Here is a 20,511-nt window from a genome sequence, read left to right as displayed (position 1 = left end):
GCTTTGTCTAGGTCTATACTCACCTGCTCTGTCTAGGTCTACCTGTACTCACCTGCTCTGTCTAGGTCTACCTGTACTCATCTGCTCTGTCTAGGTCTACCTGTACTCATCTGCTCTGTCTAGGTCTACCTGTACTCATCTGCTCTGTCTAGGTCTACCTGTACTCATCTGCTCTGTCTAGGTCTACCTGTACTCACCTGCTCTGTCTAGGTCTACCTGTACTCACCTGCTCTGTCTAGGTCTACCTGTACTCACCTGCTCTGTCTAGGTCTACCTGTACTCACCTGCTCTGTCTACCTGGTCTACCTGTACTCACCTGCTCTGTCTAGGTCTACCTGTACTCACCTGCTCTGTCTAGGTCTACCTGTCTCACCTGCTTTGTCTAGGTCTACCTGTACTCACCTGCTCTGTCTAGGTCTACCTGTACTCACCTGCTCTGTCTAGGTCTACCTGTACTCACCTGCTCTGTCTAGGTCTACCTGTACTCACCTGCTCTGTCTAGGTCTACCTGTCTCACCTGCTCTGTCTAGGTCTACCTGTACTCACCTGCTCTGTCTAGGTCTACCTGTACTCAACTGCTCTGTCTAGGTCCTGTACTCACCTGCTCTGTCTAGGTCTACCTGTTCTCACCTGCTCTGTCTAGGTCTACCTGTACTCACCTGCTCTGTCTGTCTACCTATACTCACCTGCTCTGTCTAGGTCTACCTGTACTCACCTGCTCTGTCTAGGTCTACCTGTACTCACCTGCTCTGTCTAGGTCTACCTGTACTCACCTGCTCTGTCTAGGTCTACCTGTACTCACCTGCTCTGTCCTGTACTCACTCTGTCTAGGTCTACCTGTACTCACCTGCTCTGTCTAGGTCTACCTGTACTCACCTGCTCTGTCTAGGTCTACCTGTACTCACCTGCTCTGTCTAGGTCTCACCTGTACTAGGTCTACCTGTTCTCACCTGCTCTGTCTAGGTCTACCTGTACTCACCTGCTCTGTCTAGGTCTACCTGTACTCACCTGCTCTGTCTAGGTCTACTCACCTGCTCTGTCTAGGTCTACCTGTACTCACCTGCTCTCTGTCTCACCTGCTCTGTCTAGGTCTACCTGTACTCACCTGCTCTGTCTGCCTACCTGTCTCACTGCTCTGTCTAGGTCTACCTGTCTCACCTGCTCTGTCAGGTCTACCTGTACTCACCTGCTCTGTCTAGGTCTACCTGTACTCACCTGCTCTGTCTAGGTCTACCTGTACTCACCTGCTCTGTCTAGGTCTACCTGTACTCACCTGCTCTGTCTAGGTCTACCTGTACTCACCTAGGCTACCTGTCTAGGTCTACCTACCTGTACTCACCTGCTCTGTCTAGGTCTACCTGTACTCACCTGCTCTGTCTAGGTCTACCTGTACTCACCTGCTCTGTCTAGGTCTACCTGTACTCACCTGCTCTGTCTAGGTTTACCTGTACTCACCTGCTCTGTCTAGGTCTACCTGTACTCACCTGCTCTGTCTAGGTTTACCTGTACTCACCTGCTCTGTCTTGGTCTACCTGTACTCACCCGCTCTGTCTACCTGTACTCACCTTCTCTGTCTAGGTCTACCTGTACTCACCTGCTCTGTCTAGGTCTACCTGTACTCACCTGCTCTGTCTAGGTTTACCTGTACTCACCTGCTCTGTCTAGGTCTACCTGTACTCACCTGCTCTGTCTAGGTCTACCTGTACTCACCTGCTCTGTCTAGGTCTACCTGTACTCACCTGCTCTGTCTAGGTCTACCTGTACTCACCTGCTCTGTCTAGGTCTACCTGTACTCACCTGCTCTGTCTAGGTCTACCTGTTCTCAGGCTCTGTCTAGGTCTACCTGTACTCACCTGCTCTGTCTAGGTCTACTCTGTCTGTACTCACCTGCTCTGTCTAGGTCTACCTGTTCTCTGCTCTGTCTGTGTCTACCTCACCTGCTCTGTCTAGGTCTACCTGTACTCACCTGCTCTGTCTAGGTCTACCTGTACTCACCTGCCTGTACTCACCTGCTCTGTCTAGGTCTCTACCTGTCTAGGTACCTGTACTCACCTGCTCTGTCTAGGTCTCACCTGCTCTGTCTAGGTCTACCTGTTCTCACCTGCTCTGTCTAGGGTCTACCTGTCTACCTATACTACTCACCTGCTCTGTCTAGGTCTACCTGTACTCACCTGTCTGTCTAGGTCTCACCTGCTCTGTCTAGGTCTACCTGTACTCACCTGCTCTGTCTAGGTCTACCTGTACTCACCTGCTCTGTCTAGGTCTACCTGTACTCACCTGCTACTCCACCTGTACTCACCTGCTCTGTCTAGGTCTACCTGTTCTCACGAGGTCTGCTCTGTCTAGGTCTACCTGTACTCACCTGCTCTGTCTAGGTCTACCTGTACTCACCTGCTCTGTCTAGGTCTACCTGTACTCACCTGCTCTGTCTAGGTCTACCTGTACTCACCTGCTCTGTCTAGGTCTACCTGTACTCACCTGCTCTGTCTAGGTCTACCTGTACTCACCTGCTCTGTCTAGGTCTACCTGTACTCACCTGCTCTGTCTAGGTCTACCTGTACTCACCTGCTCTGTCTAGGTCTACCTGTACTCACCTGTACTCTGTCTAGGTCTACCTGTCTAGGTCTACCTGTACTCACCTGCTCTGTCTAGGTCTACCTGTTCTCACCTGCTCTGTCTAGGTCTACCTGTACTCACCTGCTCTGTCTAGGTCTACCTGTACTCACCTGCTCTGTCTAGGTCTACCTGTACTCACCTGCTCTGTCTAGGTCTACCTGTACTCACCTGCTCTGTCTAGGTCTACACCTGCTCTGTCTAGGTCTACCTGTTCTCACCTGCTCTGTCTAGGTCTACCTATACTCACCTGCTCTGTCTAGGTCTACCTGTTCTCACCTGCTCTGTCTAGGTCTACCTATACTCACCTGCTCTGTCTAGGTCTACCTGTTCTCACCTGCTCTGTCTAGGTCTACCTGTACTCACCTGCTCTGTCTAGGTCTACCTATACTCACCTGCTCTGTCTAGGTCTACCTGTACTCACCTGCTCTGTCTAGGTCTACCTATACTCACCTGCTCTGTCTAGGTCTACCTGTACTCACCTGCTCTGTCTATGTCTACCTGTACTCACCTGCTCTGTCTAGGTCTACCTGTACTCACCTGCTCTGTCTAGGTCTACCTGTACTCACCTGCTCTGTCTAGGTCTACCTATACTCACCTGCTCTAGGTCTACCTGTACTCACCTGCTCTGTCTAGGTCTACCTATACTCACCTGCTCTGTCTAGGTCTACCTGTACTCACCTGCTCTGTCTAGGTCTACCTGTACTCACCTGCTCTGTCTAGGTCTACCTGTACTCACCTGCTCTGTCTAGGTCTACCTGTACTCACCTGCTCTGTCTAGGTCTACCTGTACTCACCTGCTCTGTCTCTACCTGTACTCACCTGCTCTGTCTAGGTCTACCTGTACTCACCTGCTCTGTCTAGGTCTACCTGTACTCACCTGCTCTGTCTAGGTCTACCTACTCACCTGCTCTACTAGGTCTACCTATACTCACCTGCTCTGTCTAGGTCTACCTGTACTCACCTGCTCTGTCTAGGTCTACCTATACTCACCTGCTCTGTCTAGGTCTACCTATACTCACCTGCTCTGTCTAGGTCTACCTGTCTCACCTGCTCTGTCTAGGTCTACCTGTATACTCACCTGCTCTGTCTAGGTCTACCTGTTCTCACCTGCTCTGTCTAGGTCTACCTGTACTCACCTGCTCTGTCTAGGTCTACCTGTACTCACCTGCTCTGTCTAGGTCTACCTGTACTCACCTGCTCTGTCTAGGTCTACCTGTACTCACCTGCTCTGTCTAGGTCTACCTGTACTCACCTGCTCTGTCTAGGTCTACCTGTACTCACCTGCTCTGTCTAGGTCTACCTGTACTCACCTGCTCTGTCTAGGTCTACCTGTCTACCTGCTCTGTCTAGGTCTACCTGTACTCACCTGCTCTGTCTAGGTCTACCTGTCTCACCTGCTCTGTCTCGGTCTACCTGTACTCACCTGCTCTGTCTAGGTCTACCTGTCTCACCTGCTCTGTCTAGGTCTACCTGTACTCACCTGCTCTGTCTAGGTCTACCTGTACTCACCTGCTCTGTCTAGGTCTACCTGTACTCACCTGCTCTGTCTAGGTCTACCTGTACTCACCTGCTCTGTCCAGGTCTACCTGTACTCACCTGCTCTGTCTAGGTCTACCTGTACTCACCTGCTCTGTCTAGGTCTACCTGTACTCACCTGCTCTGTCTAGGTCTACCTGTACTCACCTGCTCTGTCTAGGTTTACCTGTACTCACCTGCTCTGTCTAGGTCTACCTGTACTCACCTGCTCTGTCTAGGTCTACCTGTACTCACCTGCTCTGTCTAGGTCTACCTGTACTCACCTGCTCTGTCTAGGTCTACCTGTACTCACCCGCTCTGTCTACCTGTACTCACCTGCTCTGTCTAGGTCTACCTGTACTCACCTGCTCTGTCTAGGTCTACCTGTACTCACCTGCTCTGTCTAGGTCTACCTGTCTCACCTGCTCTGTCTAGGTCTACCTGTCTCACCTGCTCTGTCTAGGTCTACCTGTCTACTACCACCTGCTCTGTCTAGGTCTACCTGTACTCACCTGCTCTGTCTAGGTCTACCTGTACTCACCTGCTCTGTCTAGGTCTACCTGTCACCTGCTCTGTCTAGGTCTACCTGTACTCACCTGCTCTGTCTAGGTCTACCTATACTCACCTGCTCTGTCTAGGTCTACCTGTTCTCACCTGTCTGTCTAGGTCTACCTATACTCACCTGCTCTGTCTACTCACCTGTACTCACCTGCTCTGTCTAGGTCTACCTGTACTCACCTGCTCTGTCTAGGTCTACCTGTACTCACCTGCTCTGTCTAGGTCTACCTGTACTCACTGCTCTGTCTAGGTCTACCTGTACTCACCTGCTCTGTCTAGGTCTACCTGTACTCACCTGCTCTGTCTAGGTCTACCTGTACTCACCTGCTCTGTCTAGGTCTACCTGTACTCACCTGCTCTGTCTAGGTCTACCTGTACTCACCTGCTCTGTCTAGGTCTACCTATACTGCCTACCTGTCTATCTACCACCTGCTCTGTCTAGGTCTACCTGTTCTCACCTGCTCTGTCTAGGTCTACCTGTACTCACCTGCTCTGTCTAGGTCTACCTGTCACTCACCTGCTCTGTCTACCTCTCACCTGGTCTACCTGTACTCACCTGCTCTGTCTAGGTCTACCTGTACTCACCTGCTCTGTCTAGGTCTACCTGTACTCACCTGCTCTGTCTAGGTCTACCTGTACTCACCTGCTCTGTCTAGGTCTACCTACTCACCTGCTCTGTCTAGGTCTACCTGTACTCACCTGCTCTGTCTAGGTCTACCTGTACTCACCTGCTCTGTCTAGGTCTACCTGTACTCACCTGCTCTGTCTAGGTCTACCTGTACTCACCTGCTCTGTCTAGGTCTACCTGTACTCACCTGCTCTGTCTAGGTCTACCTATCTACCTGCTCTGTCTGTACTCACCTGCTCTGTCTAGGTCTACCTGTACTCACCTGTCTAGGTCTACCTGTCTCACCTGCTCTGTCTAGGTCTACCTGTACTCACCTGCTCTGTCTAGGTCTACCTGTACTCACCTGCTCTGTCGAGGTCTACCTGTACTCACCTGCTCTGTCTAGGTCTACCTGTACTCACCTGCTCTGTCTGTCTAGGTCTAGGTCTACCTGTACTCACCTGCTCTGTCTAGGTCTACCTGTACTCACCTGCTCTGTCTAGGTCTACCTGTACTCACCTGCTCCTGTCTACCTACTCACCTGCTCTGTCTAGGTCTACCTGTACTCACCTGCTCTGTCTAGGTCTACCTGTACTCACCTGCTCTGTCTAGGTCTACCTGTACTCACCTGCTCTGTCTAGGTCTACCTGTACTCACCTGCTCTGTCTAGGTCTACCTGTACTCACCTGCTCTGTCTAGGTCTACCTGTACTCACCTGCTCTGTCTAGGTCTACCTGTACTCACCTGCTCCTAGGTCTCTGTCTAGGTCTACCTGTACTCACCTGCTCTGTCTAGGTCTACCTATACTCACCTGCTCTGTCTATGTCTACCTGTCTCACCTGCTCTGTCTGTACTCACCTGCTCTGTCTAGGTCTACCTGTACTCACCTGCTCTGTCTAGGTCTACCTGTACTCACCTGCTCTGTCTAGGTCTACCTGTACTCACCTGCTCTGTCTAGGTCTACCTGCTGCTCTGTCTAGGTCTACCTGTACTCACCTGCTCTGTCTAGGTCTACCTGTACTCACCTGCTCTGTCTAGGTCTACCTATACTCACCTGCTCTGTCTAGGTCTACCTGTCTCACCTGCTCTGTCTAGGTCTACCTGTACTCACCTGCTCTGTCTAGGTACTCACCTGCTCTGTCTGTCTACTCACCTGCTCTGTCTAGGTCTACCTATACTCACCTGCTCTGTCTAGGTCTACCTGTACTCACCTGCTCTGTCTAGGTCTACCTGTACTCACCTGCTCTGTCTAGGTCTACCTGTACTCACCTGCTCTGTCTAGGTCTACCTGTACTCACCTGCTCTGTCTAGGTCTACCTATACTCACCTGCTCTGTCTAGGTCTACCTGTACTCACCTGCTCTGTCTAGGTCTACCTGTACTCACCTGCTCTGTCTATGTCTACCTGTACTCACCTGCTCTGTCTAGGTCTACCTGTACTCACCTGCTCTGTCTAGGTCTACCTGTACTCACCTGCTCTGTCTAGGTCTACCTGTACTCACCTGCTCTGTCTAGGTCTACCTGTACTCACCTGCTCTGTCTAGGTCTACCTGCTCTGTCTAGGTCTACCTGTACTCACCTGCTCTGTCTAGGTCTACCTGCTCTGTCCTGTACTCACCTGCTCTGTCTAGGTCTACCTGTACTCACCTGCTCTGTCTAGTCTACCTATACTCACCTGCTCTGTCTAGGTCTACCTGTACTCACCTGCTCTGTCTAGGTCTACCTGTACTCACCTGCTCTGTCTAGGGTCTCACCTGCTCTGTCTAGGTCTACCTATACTCACCTGCTCTGTCTAGGTCTACCTGTACTCACCTGCTCTGTCTAGGTCTACCTGTACTCACCTGCTCTGTCTAGGTCTACCTGTACTCACCTGCTCTGTCTAGGTCTACCTGTACTCACCTGCTCTGTCTAGGTCTACCTGTACTCACCTGCTCTGTCTAGGTCTACCTGTACTCACCTGCTCTGTCTAGGTCTACCTGTACTCACCTGCTCTGTCTAGGTCTACCTGTACTCACCTGCTCTGTCTAGGTCTACCTGTACTCACCTGCTCTGTCTAGGTCTACCTGTACTCACCTGCCTGTCTACCTGTACTCACCTGCTCTGGTCTACCTGTACTCACCTGCTCTGTCTAGGTCTACCTGTTCTCACCTGCTCTGTCTAGGTCTACCTGTACTCACCTGCTCTGTCTAGGTCTACCTGTACTCACCTGCTCTGTCTAGGTCTACCTGTACTCACCTGCTCTGTCTAGGTCTACCTGTACTCACCTGCTCTGTCTAGGTCTACCTGTACTCACCTGCTCTGTCTAGGTCTACCTGTACTCACCTGCTCTGTCTAGGTCTACCTGTACTCACCTGCTCTGTCTAGGTCTACCTGTCTCACTGCTCTGTCTAGGTCTACTCACCTGCTCTGTCTAGGTCTACCTGTACTCACCTGCTCTGTCTAGGTCTACCTGTACTCACCTGCTCTGTCTAGGTCTACCTGTACTCACCTGCTCTGTCTAGGTCTACCTGTACTCACCTGCTCTGTCTAGGTCTACCTGTACTCACCTGCTCTGTCTAGGTCTACCTGTACTCACCTGCTCTGTCTAGGTCTACCTGTACTCACCTGCTCTGTCTAGGTCTACCTGTACTCACCTGCTCTGTCTAGGTCTCACCTAGGTCTACCTGTACTCACCTGCTCTGTCTAGGTCTACCTGTCTCACCTGCTCTAGGTCTACCTGTTCTCACCTGCTCTGTCTAGGTCTACCTATACTCACCTGCTCTGTCTAGGTCTACCTGTACTCACCTGCTCTGTCTAGGTCTACCTGTACTCACCTGCTCTGTCTAGGTCTACCTGTACTCACCTGCTCTGTCTAGGTCTACCTGTACTCACCTGCTCTGTCTAGGTCTACCTGTACTCACCTGCTCTGTCTAGGTCTACCTGTACTCACCTGCTCTGTCTAGGTCTACCTGTACTCACCTGCTCTGTCTAGGTCTACCTGTACTCACCTGCTCTGTCTAGGTCTACCTGTACTCACCTGCTCTGTCTAGGTCTACCTGTACTCACCTGCTCTGTCTAGGTCTACCTGTACTCACCTGCTCTGTCTAGGTCTACCTGTACTCACCTGCTCTGTCTAGGTCTACCTGTACTCACCTGCTCTGTCTAGGTCTACCTGTACTCACCTGCTCTGTCTAGGTCTACCTGTACTCACCTGCTCTGTCTAGGTCTACCTGTACTCACCTGCTCTGTCTAGGTCTACCTGTACTCACCTGCTCTGTCTAGGTCTCACCTGCTCTGTCTAGGTCTACCTCACCTGTCTACCTGTCTATAGGTCTACCTGTACTCACCTGCTCTGTCTGTCTACCTGTACTCACCTGCTCTGTCTAGGTCTACCTGTACTCACCTGCTCTGTCTAGGTCTACCTGTACTCACCTGCTCTGTCTAGGTCTACCTGTACTCACCTGCTCTGTCTAGGTCTACCTGTACTCACCTGCTCTGTCTAGGTCTACCTCTACCTGTACTCACCTGCTCTGTCTAGGTCTACCTGTACTCACCTGCTCTGTCTAGGTCTACCTGTACTCACCTGCTCTGTCTAGGTCTACCTGTACTCACCTGCTCTGTCTAGGTCTACCTGTACTCACCTGCTCTGTCTAGGTCTACCTGTACTCACCTGCTCTGTCTACCTGTTCTCACCTACCTGTCTACCTCACCTGCTCTGTCTAGGTCTACCTGTACTCACCTGCTCTGTCTAGGTCTACCTGTACTCACCTGCTCTGTCTAGGTCTACCTGTACTCACCTGCTCTGTCTAGGTCTACCTGTACTCACCTGCTCTGTACTCACCTAGGTCTACCTGTACTCACCTGCTCTGTCTAGGTCTACCTGTACTCACCTGCTCTGTCTAGGTCTACCTGTACTCACCTGCTCTGTCTAGGTCTACCTGTACTCACCTGCTCTGTCTAGGTCTACCTGTACTCACCTGCTCTGTCTAGGTCTACCTGTACTCACCTGCTCTGTCTAGGTCTACCTGTACTCACCTGCTCTGTCTAGGTCTACCTGTACTCACCTGCTCTGTCTAGGTCTACCTGTACTCACCTGCTCTGTCTAGGTCTACCTGTACTCACCTGCTCTGTCTAGGTCTACCTGTACTCACCTGCTCTAGGTCTACCTGTCTAGGTCTACCTGTACTCATCTGCTCTGTTTAGATCTACCTGTACTCACCTGCTCTGTCTAGGTCTACCTGTACTCATCTGCTCTGTTTAGGTCTACCTGTACTCACCTGCTCTGTCTAGGTCTACCTGTACTCATCTGCTCTGTTTAGATCTACCTGTACTCACCTGCTCTGTCTAGGTCTACCTGTACTCATCTGCTCTGTTTAGATCTACCTGTACTCACCTGCTCTGTCTAGGTCTACCTGTACTCACCTGCTCTGTCTATGTCTACCTGTACTCACCTGCTCTGTCTAGGTCTCCTGTACTCACCTGTACCACTCACCTGCTCTGTCTAGGTCTACCTGTACTCACCTGCTCTGTCTAGGTCTACCTGTACTCACCTGCTCTGTCTAGGTCTACCTGTACTCACCTGCTCTGTCTAGGTCTACCTATACTCACCTGCTCTGTCTAGGTCTACCTGTACTCACCTGCTCTGTCTAGGTCTACCTGTACTCACCTGCTCTGTCTAGGTCTACCTGTACTACTCACCTGCTCTGTCTAGGTCTACCTGTACTCACCTGCTCACCTGCTCTGTCTAGGTCTACCTGTACTCACCTGCTCTGTCTAGGTCTACCTGTACTCACCTGCTCTGTCTAGGTCTACCTGTACTCACCTGCTCTGTCTAGGTCTACCTGTACTCACCTGCTCTGTCTAGGTCTACCTGTACTCACCTGCTCTGTCTAGGTCTACCTGTACTCACCTGCTCTGTCTAGGTCTACCTGTACTCACCTGCTCTGTCTAGGTCTACCTGTACTCACCTGCTCTGTCTATGTCTACCTGTACTCACCTGCTCTGTCTAGGTCTACCTGTACTCACCTGCTCTGTCTAGGTCTACCTGTACTCACCTGCTCTGTCTAGGTCTACCTGTACTCACCTGCTCTGTCTAGGTCTACCTGTTCTCACCTGCTCTGTCTAGGTCTACCTGTACTCACCTGCTCTGTCTAGGTCTACCTGTACTCACCTGCTCTGTCTAGGTCTACCTGTACTCACCTGCTCTGTCTAGGTCTACCTGTACTCACCTGCTCTGTCTAGGTCTACCTGTTCTCACCTGCTCTGTCTAGGTCTCTCACCTGCTCTGTCTAGGTCTACCTGTACTCACCTGCTCTACTCACCTGCTCTGTCTAGTCTACCTGTCTACCTGCTCTGTCCTACCTGTACTCACCTGCTCTGTCTAGGTCTACCTGTACTCACCTGCTCTGTCTAGGTCTACTCAGCTCTGTCTAGGTCTACCTGTACTCACCTGCTCTGTCTAGGTCTACCTGTTCTCACCTGCTCTGTCTAGGTCTACCTGTACTCACCTGCTCTGTCTAGGTCTACCTGTACTCACCTGCTCTGTCTAGGTCTACCTGTACTCACCTGCTCTGTCTAGGTCTACCTGTACTCACCTGCTCTGTCTAGGTCTACCTGTACTCACCTGCTCTGTCTAGGTCTACCTGTACTCACCTGCTCTGTCTAGGTCTACCTGTACTCACCTGCTCTGTCTAGGTCTACCTGTACTCACCTGCTCTGTCTAGGTCTACCTGTACTCACCTGCTCTGTCTAGGTCTACCTGTACTCACCTGCTCTGTCTAGGTCTACCTGTACTCACCTGCTCTGTCTAGGTCTACCTGTACTCACCTGCTCTGTCTAGGTCTACCTGTACTCACCTGCTCTGTCTAGGTCTACCTGTACTCACCTGCTCTGTCTAGGTCTACCTGTACTCACCTGCTCTGTCTAGGTCTCACCTGTACTCACCTGCTCTGTCTAGGTCTACCTGTACTCACCTGCTCTGTCTAGGTCTACCTGTACTCACCTGCTCTGTCTAGGTCTACCTGTACTCACCTGTCTACCTACTCACCTCTGTCTGTACTCAGGTCTACCTGTACTCACCTGCTCTGTCTAGGTCTACCTGTACTCACCTGCTCTGTCTAGGTCTACCTGTACTCACTCACCTGCTCTGTCTAGGTCTACCTGTTCTCACCTGCTCTGTCTAGGTCTACCTGTACTCACCTGCTCTGTCTAGGTCTACCTGTACTCACCTGCTCTGTCTAGGTCTACCTGTACTCACCTGCTCTGTCTAGGTCTACCTGTATTCACCTGCTCTGTCTAGGTCTACCTGTACTCACCTGCTCTCTGTACTCACCTGCTCTGTCTAGGTCTACCTGTACTCACTCACCTGCTCTGTCTAGGTCTACCTGTACTCACCTGCTCTGTCTAGGTCTACCTGTACTCACCTGCTCTGTCTAGGTCTACCTGTACTCACCTGCTCTGTCTAGGTCTACCTGTTCTCACCTGCTCTGTCTAGGTCTACCTGTACTCACCTGCTCTGTCTAGATCTACCTGTACTCACCTGCTCTGTCTAGGTCTACCTGTTCTCACCTGCTCTGTCTAGGTCTACCTGTACTCACCTGCTCTGTCTAGGCCTAGGTCAACAGTTTGACTCTAGATTACACCTTTCTATACATACTTTACATTGTTTGAGAGATTATATCACTATAATCCAAGCGTTCCGGAAGTTTCTTTCATTTCAGCGCATCTCATTTCTAAACATTCCAACTCTATGAAATGATAACTTTTAATTTTTTTTTAAGATTCCACCAAAAATCAACAGAAAGTTCTCTCACATTCTTCTCTTCCTTGTGATTTAAGCGTTGAGACGATGCATAAAATTAAGCTGTAAACTTCTTATAGATGCAACAAAATACAATGTGTTGAGTCTCCATTCAGCCATTACCGGAGTGTGATTGACAGGTCATTTGAAAACATTTCCTCAGTCGTAACATGACCTGGAAAAGCGACACAAGCGAATATACGGAAGTTCAGAGAAGACATATAAATAAATACAAAAAAAAGTCCCTCGTCTTGTCGATCACAACATATTTTTATTTTTCTTTCTTAAACAGAAGTTGTTTTTGTTGTTGTTGTGGAGATCGCCAGATAAACTCTATAAATAGGGGCTTGGTGAAGATAGATTGACAGTATGGCTGAGGCGGCCGAGCCCACGGAGGATCAGCTCATCCATTTTTTATTTGGGTCAGGGTCTGGGATTAACCCAGATAGAAATTGCATTATGTCTGTCTGTTATAGAGGGCTTCCTGTTTTGGCTCCAATCCAATTTGCTATTCTACTTTTAAACGGGTTGAATGTGGAATGGTCAGTGCAATAAAATATAACATTGAGTTCCTGTGGTTGCACACTACCAATGAAAGTTGACCAAAGTTTACCAGACTACCATTAAAAGTTTATTTTAAATCTCTGTAATAGTTTTAATAAGGAGGTTCTGTCAATTAGAAGCAAAACACATTCACAATCAACAGTTAACTAGTAGTACATCAAAATAAAAACTAGTAAAACAGGTGAAATGTTATGGTTTATAAATACTCCCAACCATTCATGAAGACTACAGTTTATTTGTTATTTCAGCCACAAATGGTGGGCAAAATGTGAGGCTGCTGAGGGGAGGACGGCTCATAATAATGTCTGGAACAGAGTGGATGGAATGGCATCAAACACATAGAAATAATGAGTTCCCCTTCCACCCATTCCGCTCCAGACATTACCACGAGCTCATCCTCCCTAAAGAGTCGCAGGACTAAAATTAAAGAGTCGCAGGACTAGAATGAGAGTCGCAGGACTAGAATGAAAGAGTCGCAGGACTAGAATGAAAGAGTCGCAGGACTAGAATGAAAGAGTCGCAGGACTAAAATGAAAGAGTCGCAGGACTAGAATGAAAGAGTCGCAGGACTAGAATGAAAGAGTCGCAGGACTAGAATGAAAGAGTCGCAGGACTAAAATGAAAGAGTCGCAGGACTAGAATGAAAGAGTCGCAGGACTAGAATGAAAGAGTCGCAGGACTAGAATGAAAGAGTCGCAGGACTAAAATGAAAGAGTCGCAGGACTAGAATGAGAGTCGCAGGACTAGAATGAGAGTCGCAGGACTAGAATGAAAGAGTCGCAGGACTAAAATGAAAGAGTCGCAGGACTAGAATGAAAGAGTTGCAGGACTAGAATGAAAGAGTCGCAGGACTAGAATGAAAGAGTCGCAGGACTAGAATGAAAGAGTTGCAGGACTAAAATGAAAGAGTCGCAGGACTAAAATGAAAGAGTCGCAGGACTAGAATGAGTCGCAGGACTAGAATGAAAGAGTCGCAGGACTAGAATGAAAGAGTCGCAGGACTAGAATGAAAGAGTCGCAGGACTAGAATGAAAGAGTCGCAGGACTAAAATGAAAGAGTCGCAGGACTAGAATGAAAGAGTCGCAGGACTAGAATGAAAGAGTCGCAGGACTAGAATGAAAGAGTCGCAGGACTAGAATGAAAGAGTCGCAGGACTAGAATGAAAGAGTCGCAGGACTAAAATTAAAGAGTCGCAGGACTAAAATGAAAGAGTCGCAGGACTAGAATGAAAGAGTCGCAGGACTAGAATGAAAGAGTCGCAGGACTAGAATGAAAGAGTCGCAGGACTAGAATGAAAGAGTCGCAGGACTAGAATGAAAGAGTCGCAGGACTAAAATGAAAGAGTCGCAGGACTAGAATGAAAGAGTCGCAGGACTAGAATGAAAGAGTCGCAGGACTAGAATGAAAGAGTCGCAGGACTAGAATGAAAGAGTCGCAGGACTAGAATGAAAGAGTCGCAGGACTAGAATGAAAGAGTCGCAGGACTAGAATGAAAGAGTCGCAGGACTAGAATGAAAGAGTCGCAGGACTAGAAATAAAGAGTCGCAGGACTAAAATGAAAGAGTCGCAGGACTAGAATGAAAGAGTCGCAGGACTAGAATGAAAGAGTCGCAGGACTAAAATGAAAGAGTCGCAGGACTAAAATGAAAGAGTCGCAGGACTAGAATGAAAGAGTTGCAGGACTAGAATGAAAGAGTCGCAGGACTAGAATGAAAGAGTCGCAGGACTAGAATGAAAGAGTCGCAGGACTAAAATGAAAATGAAAGAGTCGCAGGACTAAAATGAAAGAGTCGCAGGACTAGAATGAGTCGCAGGACTAGAATGAAAGAGTCGCAGGACTAGAATGAAAGAGTCGCAGGACTAGAATGAAAGAGTCGCAGGACTAGAATGAAAGAGTCGCAGGACTAGAATGAAAGAGTCGCAGGACTAGAATGAAAGAGTCGCAGGACTAGAATGAAAGAGTCGCAGGACTAGAATGAAAGAGTCGCAGGACTAGAATGAAAGAGTCGCAGGACTAGAATGAAAGAGTCGCAGGACTAGAATGAAAGAGTCGCAGGACTAGAATGAAAGAGTCGCAGGACTAGAATAGAGGACTGAAAAGAGTCGCAGGACTAGAATGAAAGAGTCGCAGGACTAGAATGAAAGAGTCGCAGGACTAAAATGAAAGAGTCGCAGGACTAAAATGAAAGAGTCGCAGGACTAGAATGAAAGAGTCGCAGGACTAGAATGAAAGAGTCGCAGGACTAGAATGAAAGAGTCGCAGGACTAGAATGAAAGAGTCGCAGGACTAGAATGAAAGAGTCGCAGGACTAGAATGAAAGAGTCGCAGGACTAGAATGAAAGAGTCGCAGGACTAGAATGAAAGAGTCGCAGGACTAGAATGAAAGAGTCGCAGGACTAAAATGAAAGAGTCGCAGGACTAGAATGAAAGAGTCGCAGGACTAGAATGAAAGAGTCGCAGGACTAGAATGAAAGAGTCGCAGGACTAGAATGAAAGAGTCGCAGGACTAGAATGAAAGAGTCGCAGGACTAAAATGAAAGAGTCGCAGGACTAGAATGAAAGAGTCGCAGGACTAGAATGAAAGAGTCGCAGGACTAGAATGAAAGAAGGACTAGAATCGCAGGACTAGAATGAAAGAGTCGCAGGACTAGAATGAAAGAGTCAGGACTAGAATGAAAGAGTCGCAGGACTAGAATGAAAGAGTCGCAGGACTAGAATGAAAGAGTCGCAGGACTAGAATGAAAGAGTCGCAGGACTAAAATGAAAGAGTCGCAGGACTAAAATGAAAGAGTCGCAGGACTAGAATGAGTCGCAGGACTAGAATGAGTCGCAGGACTAGAATGAAAGAGTCGCAGGACTAGAATGAAAGAGTCGCAGGACTAGAATGAAAGAGTCGCAGGACTAGAATGAAAGAGTCGCAGGACTAAAATGAAAGAGTCGCAGGACTAAAATGAAAGAGTCGCAGGACTAAAATGAAAGAGTCGCAGGACTAAAATGAAAGAGTCGCAGGACTAGAATGAAAGAGTCGCAGGACTAAAATGAAAGAGTCGCAGGACTAGAATGAAAGAGTCGCAGGACTAGAATGAAAGAGTCGCAGGACTAGAATGAAAGAGTCGCAGGACTAAAATGAAAGAGTCGCAGGACTAGAATGAAAGAGTCGCAGGACTAGAATGAAAGAGTCGCAGGACTAGAATGAAAGAGTCGCAGGACTAGAATGAAAGAGTCGCAGGACTAGAATGAAAGAGTCGCAGGACTAGAATGAAAGAGTCGCAGGACTAGAAATAAAGAGTCGCAGGACTAAAATGAAAGAGTCGCAGGACTAAAATGAAAGAGTCGCAGGACTAGAATGAAAGAGTCGCAGGACTAGAATGAAAGAGTCGCAGGACTAGAATGAAAGAGTCGCAGGACTAAAATGAAAGAGTCGCAGGACTAGAATGAGAGTCGCAGGACTAGAATGAAAGAGTCAGGCTAAAAGGACTAAAATGAAAGAGTCGCAGGACTAGAATGAAAGAGTCGCAGGACTAGAATGAAAGAGTCGCAGGACTAAAATGAAAGAGTCGCAGGACTAGAATGAGAGTCGCAGGACTAGAATGAAAGAGTCGCAGGACTAGAATGAAAGAGTCGCAGGACTAGAATGAAAGAGTCGCAGGACTAAAATGAAAGAGTCGCAGGACTAAAATGAAAGAGTCGCAGGACTAAAATGAAAGAGTCGCAGGACTAGAATGAAAGAGTCGCAGGACTAAAATGAAAGAGTCGCAGGACTAGAATGAAAGAGTCGCAGGACTAGAATGAAAGAGTCGCAGGACTAGAATGAAAGAGTCGCAGGACTAAAATGAAAGAGTCGCAGGACTAGAATGAAAGAGTCGCAGGACTAGAATGAAAGAGTCGCAGGACTAGAATGAAAGAGTCGCAGGACTAGAATGAAAGAGTCGCAGGACTAGAATGAAAGAGTCGCAGGACTAGAATGAAAGAGTCGCAGGACTAGAATGAAAGAGTCGCAGGACTAGAAATAAAGAGTCGCAGGACTAAAATGAAAGAGTCGCAGGACTAAAATGAAAGAGTCGCAGGACTAGAATGAAAGAGTCGCAGGACTAGAATGAAAGAGTCGCAGGACTAAAATGAAAGAGTCGCAGGACTAGAATGAAAGAGTCGCAGGACTAGAATGAAAGAGTCGCAGGACTAAAATGAAAGAGTCGCAGGACTAGAATGAGAGTCGCAGGACTAGAATGAAAGAGTCGCAGGACTAAAATGAAAGAGTCGCAGGACTAGAATGAAAGAGTTGCAGGACTAGAATGAAAGAGTCGCAGGACTAGAATGAAAGAGTCGCAGGACTAGAATGAAAGAGTCGCAGGACTAGAATGAAAGAGTCGCAGGACTAGAATGAAAGAGTCGCAGGACTAGAATGAAAGAGTCGCAGGACTAGAATGAAAGAGTCGCAGGACTAGAAATAAAGAGTCGCAGGACTAAAATGAAAGAGTCGCAGGACTAAAATGAAAGAGTCGCAGGACTAGAATGAAAGAGTCGCAGGACTAGAATGAAAGAGTCGCAGGACTAAAATGAAAGAGTCGCAGGACTAGAATGAAAGAGTCGCAGGACTAGAATGAAAGAGTCGCAGGACTAAAATGAAAGAGTCGCAGGACTAGAATGAGAGTCGCAGGACTAGAATGAAAGAGTCGCAGGACTAAAATGAAAGAGTCGCAGGACTAGAATGAAAGAGTTGCAGGACTAGAATGAAAGAGTCGCAGGACTAGAATGAAAGAGTCGCAGGACTAGAATGAAAGAGTCGCAGGACTAGAATGAAAGAGTCGCAGGACTAAAATGAAAGAGTCGCAGGACTAAAATGAAAGAGTCGCAGGACTAGAATGAGTCGCAGGACTAGAATGAAAGAGTCGCAGGACTAGAATGAAAGAGTCGCAGGACTAGAATGAAAGAGTCGCAGGACTAAAATTAAAGAGTCGCAGGACTAGAATGAAAGAGTCGCAGGACTAGAATGAAAGAGTCGCAGGACTAGAATGAAAGAGTCGCAGGACTAGAATGAAAGAGTCGCAGGACTAGAATGAAAGAGTCGCAGGACTAAAATTAAAGAGTCGCAGGACTAGAATGAAAGAGTCGCAGGACTAAAATGAAAGAGTCGCAGGACTAAAATGAAAGAGTCGCAGGACTAGAATGAAAGAGTCGCAGGACTAAAATGAAAGAGTCGCAGGACTAGAATGAAAGAGTCGCAGGACTAGAATGAAAGAGTCGCAGGACTAGAATGAAAGAGTCGCAGGACTAGAATGAAAGAGTCGCAGGACTAGAATGAAAGAGTCGCAGGACTAGAATGAAAGAGTCGCAGGACTAGAATGAAAGAGTCGCAGGACTAAAATGAAAGAGTCGCAGGACTAAAATTAAAGAGTCGCAGGACTAGAATGAAAGAGTCGCAGGACTAGAATGAAAGAGTCGCAGGACTAGAATGAAAGAGTCGCAGGACTAGAATGAAAGAGTCGCAGGACTAGAATGAAAGAGTCGCAGGACTAGAATGAAAGAGTCGCAGGACTAGAATGAAAGAGTCGCAGGACTAGAAATAAAGAGTCGCAGGACTAGAAATAAAGAGTCGCAGGACTAAAATGAAAGAGTCGCAGGACTAGAATGAAAGTCGCAGGACTAGAATGAAAGAGTCGCAGGACTAGAATGAAAGAGTCGCAGGACTAAAATGAAAGAGTCGCAGGACTAGAATGAAAGAGTCGCAGGACTAGAATGAAAGAGTCGCAGGACTAAAATGAAAGAGTCGCAGGACTAGAATGAAAGAGTCGCAGGACTAGAATGAAAGAGTCGCAGGACTAGAATGAAAGAGTCGCAGGACTAAAATGAAAGAGTCGCAGGACTAAAATGAAAGAGTCGCAGGACTAAAATGAAAGAGTCGCAGGACTAAAATGAAAGAGTCGCAGGACTAGAATGAAAGAGTCGCAGGACTAAAATGAAAGAGTCGCAGGACTAGAATGAAAGAGTCGCAGGACTAGAATGAAAGAGTCGCAGGACTAGAATGAAAGAGTCGCAGGACTAGAAATAAAGAGTCGCAGGACTAAAATGAAAGAGTCGCAGGACTAGAATGAAAGAGTCGCAGGACTAGAATGAAAGAGTCGCAGGACTAAAATGAAAGAGTCGCAGGACTAGAATGAAAGAGTCGCAGGACTAGAATGAAAGAGTCGCAGGACTAGAATGAAAGAGTCGCAGGACTAAAATGAAAGAGTCGCAGGACTAAAATTAAAGAGTCGCAGGACTAAAATGAAAGAGTCGCAGGACTAAAATGAAAGAGTCGCAGGACTAGAATGAAAGAGTCGCAGGACTAAAATGAAAGAGTCGCAGGACTAGAATGAAAGAGTCGCAGGACTAGAATGAAAGAGTCGCAGGACTAGAATGAAAGAGTCGCAGGACTAAAATGAAAGAGTCGCAGGACTAGAATGAAAGAGTCGCAGGACTAAAATGAAAGAGTCGCAGGACTAGAATGAAAGAGTCGCAGGACTAAAATGAAAGAGTCGCAGGACTAAAATGAAAGAGTCGCAGGACTAGAATGAAAGAGTCGCAGGACTAGAATGAAAGAGTCGCAGGACTAGAATGAAAGAGTCGCAGGACTAGAAATAAAGAGTCGCAGGACTAGAATTAAAGAGTCGCAGGACTAGAATGAAAGAGTCGCAGGACTAGAATGAAAGAGTCGCAGGACTAGAAATAAAGAGTCGCAGGACTAGAATGAAAGAGTCGCAGGACTAGAATGAAAGAGATCAATCCAGTGAGATTTAAGTGACAAGTGGGTGTTACACCAAACGCTGGAGGAAAAACTATCAGTTGTCATTACTCAAGTAAAAGTGAGTCACCCAGTAAAATACTACTTGAGTAAAAGTGAGTCACGCAGTAAAATACTACTTGAGTAAAAGTGAGTCACGCAGTAAAATATTACTTGAGTAAAAGTGAGTCACCCAGTAAAATACTACTTGAGTAAAAGTGAGTCACCCAGTAAAATACTACTCGAGTAAAAGTGAGTCACCCAGTAAAATACTACTCGAGTAAAAGTGAGTCACCCAGTAAAATACTACCTGAGTAAAAGTGAGTCACCCAGTAAAATACTACTTGAGTAAAAGTGAGTCACCCAGTAAAATACTACTTGAGTAAAAGTGAGTCACCCAGTAAAATACTACTTGAGTAAAAGTGAGTCACCCAGTAAAATACTACTTGAGTAAAAGTGAGTCACCCAGTAAAATACTACTCAAGTAAAAGTGAGTCACCCAGTAAAATACTACTCGAGTAAAAGTGAGTCACCCAGTAAAATACTACTTGAGTAAAAGTGAGTCACCCAGTAAAATACTACTCAAGTAAAAGTGAGTCACCCAGTAAAATACTACTTGAGTAAAAGTGAGTAACCCAGTAAAATACTACTTGAGTAAAAGTGTAAAAGTATTTGTTTTTTAACGTACTTAAGTATCAAAAAGTAAAAGTATAAATGATTTCAACTTCCTTATGTAATGCATCCTCAGGTGGGCGGGGCAAGCCAGTTTCGACTTAATGAGAAAGCAATAATAAAGCCACATGATTCGTAGAGCCAGTGTTCCAAGTATACATCACACTCTTGGGGGAACCCAACGTTCTATCAAGAGCTATGTGACAGTCATTTAATTAATGTGCTGACTCTTTTAGTGAAAGTGTAAAAGGGTTCACTCAAGCTTTGCCCACACAGAAAACATTTTAGTGGTGTTGTTACTCATGTGTGAGGCTCTCATTTATTCTGGGCCAAAGCCAAGCTCTCAATCCAATCAAGGAGAAGAAGGGAGGTTTACACACATCCAGAAAAGTTGAAGTACTGCCCACAAACATGGTTACAAAACAGGGATACAGTGACGG

Source organism: Oncorhynchus keta, chromosome 10, assembly GCF_023373465.1.
Source record: "Oncorhynchus keta strain PuntledgeMale-10-30-2019 chromosome 10, Oket_V2, whole genome shotgun sequence".
Lineage (NCBI taxonomy): Eukaryota > Metazoa > Chordata > Actinopteri > Salmoniformes > Salmonidae > Oncorhynchus > Oncorhynchus keta.
Note: the sequence above shows the minus strand (reverse complement) of the source record.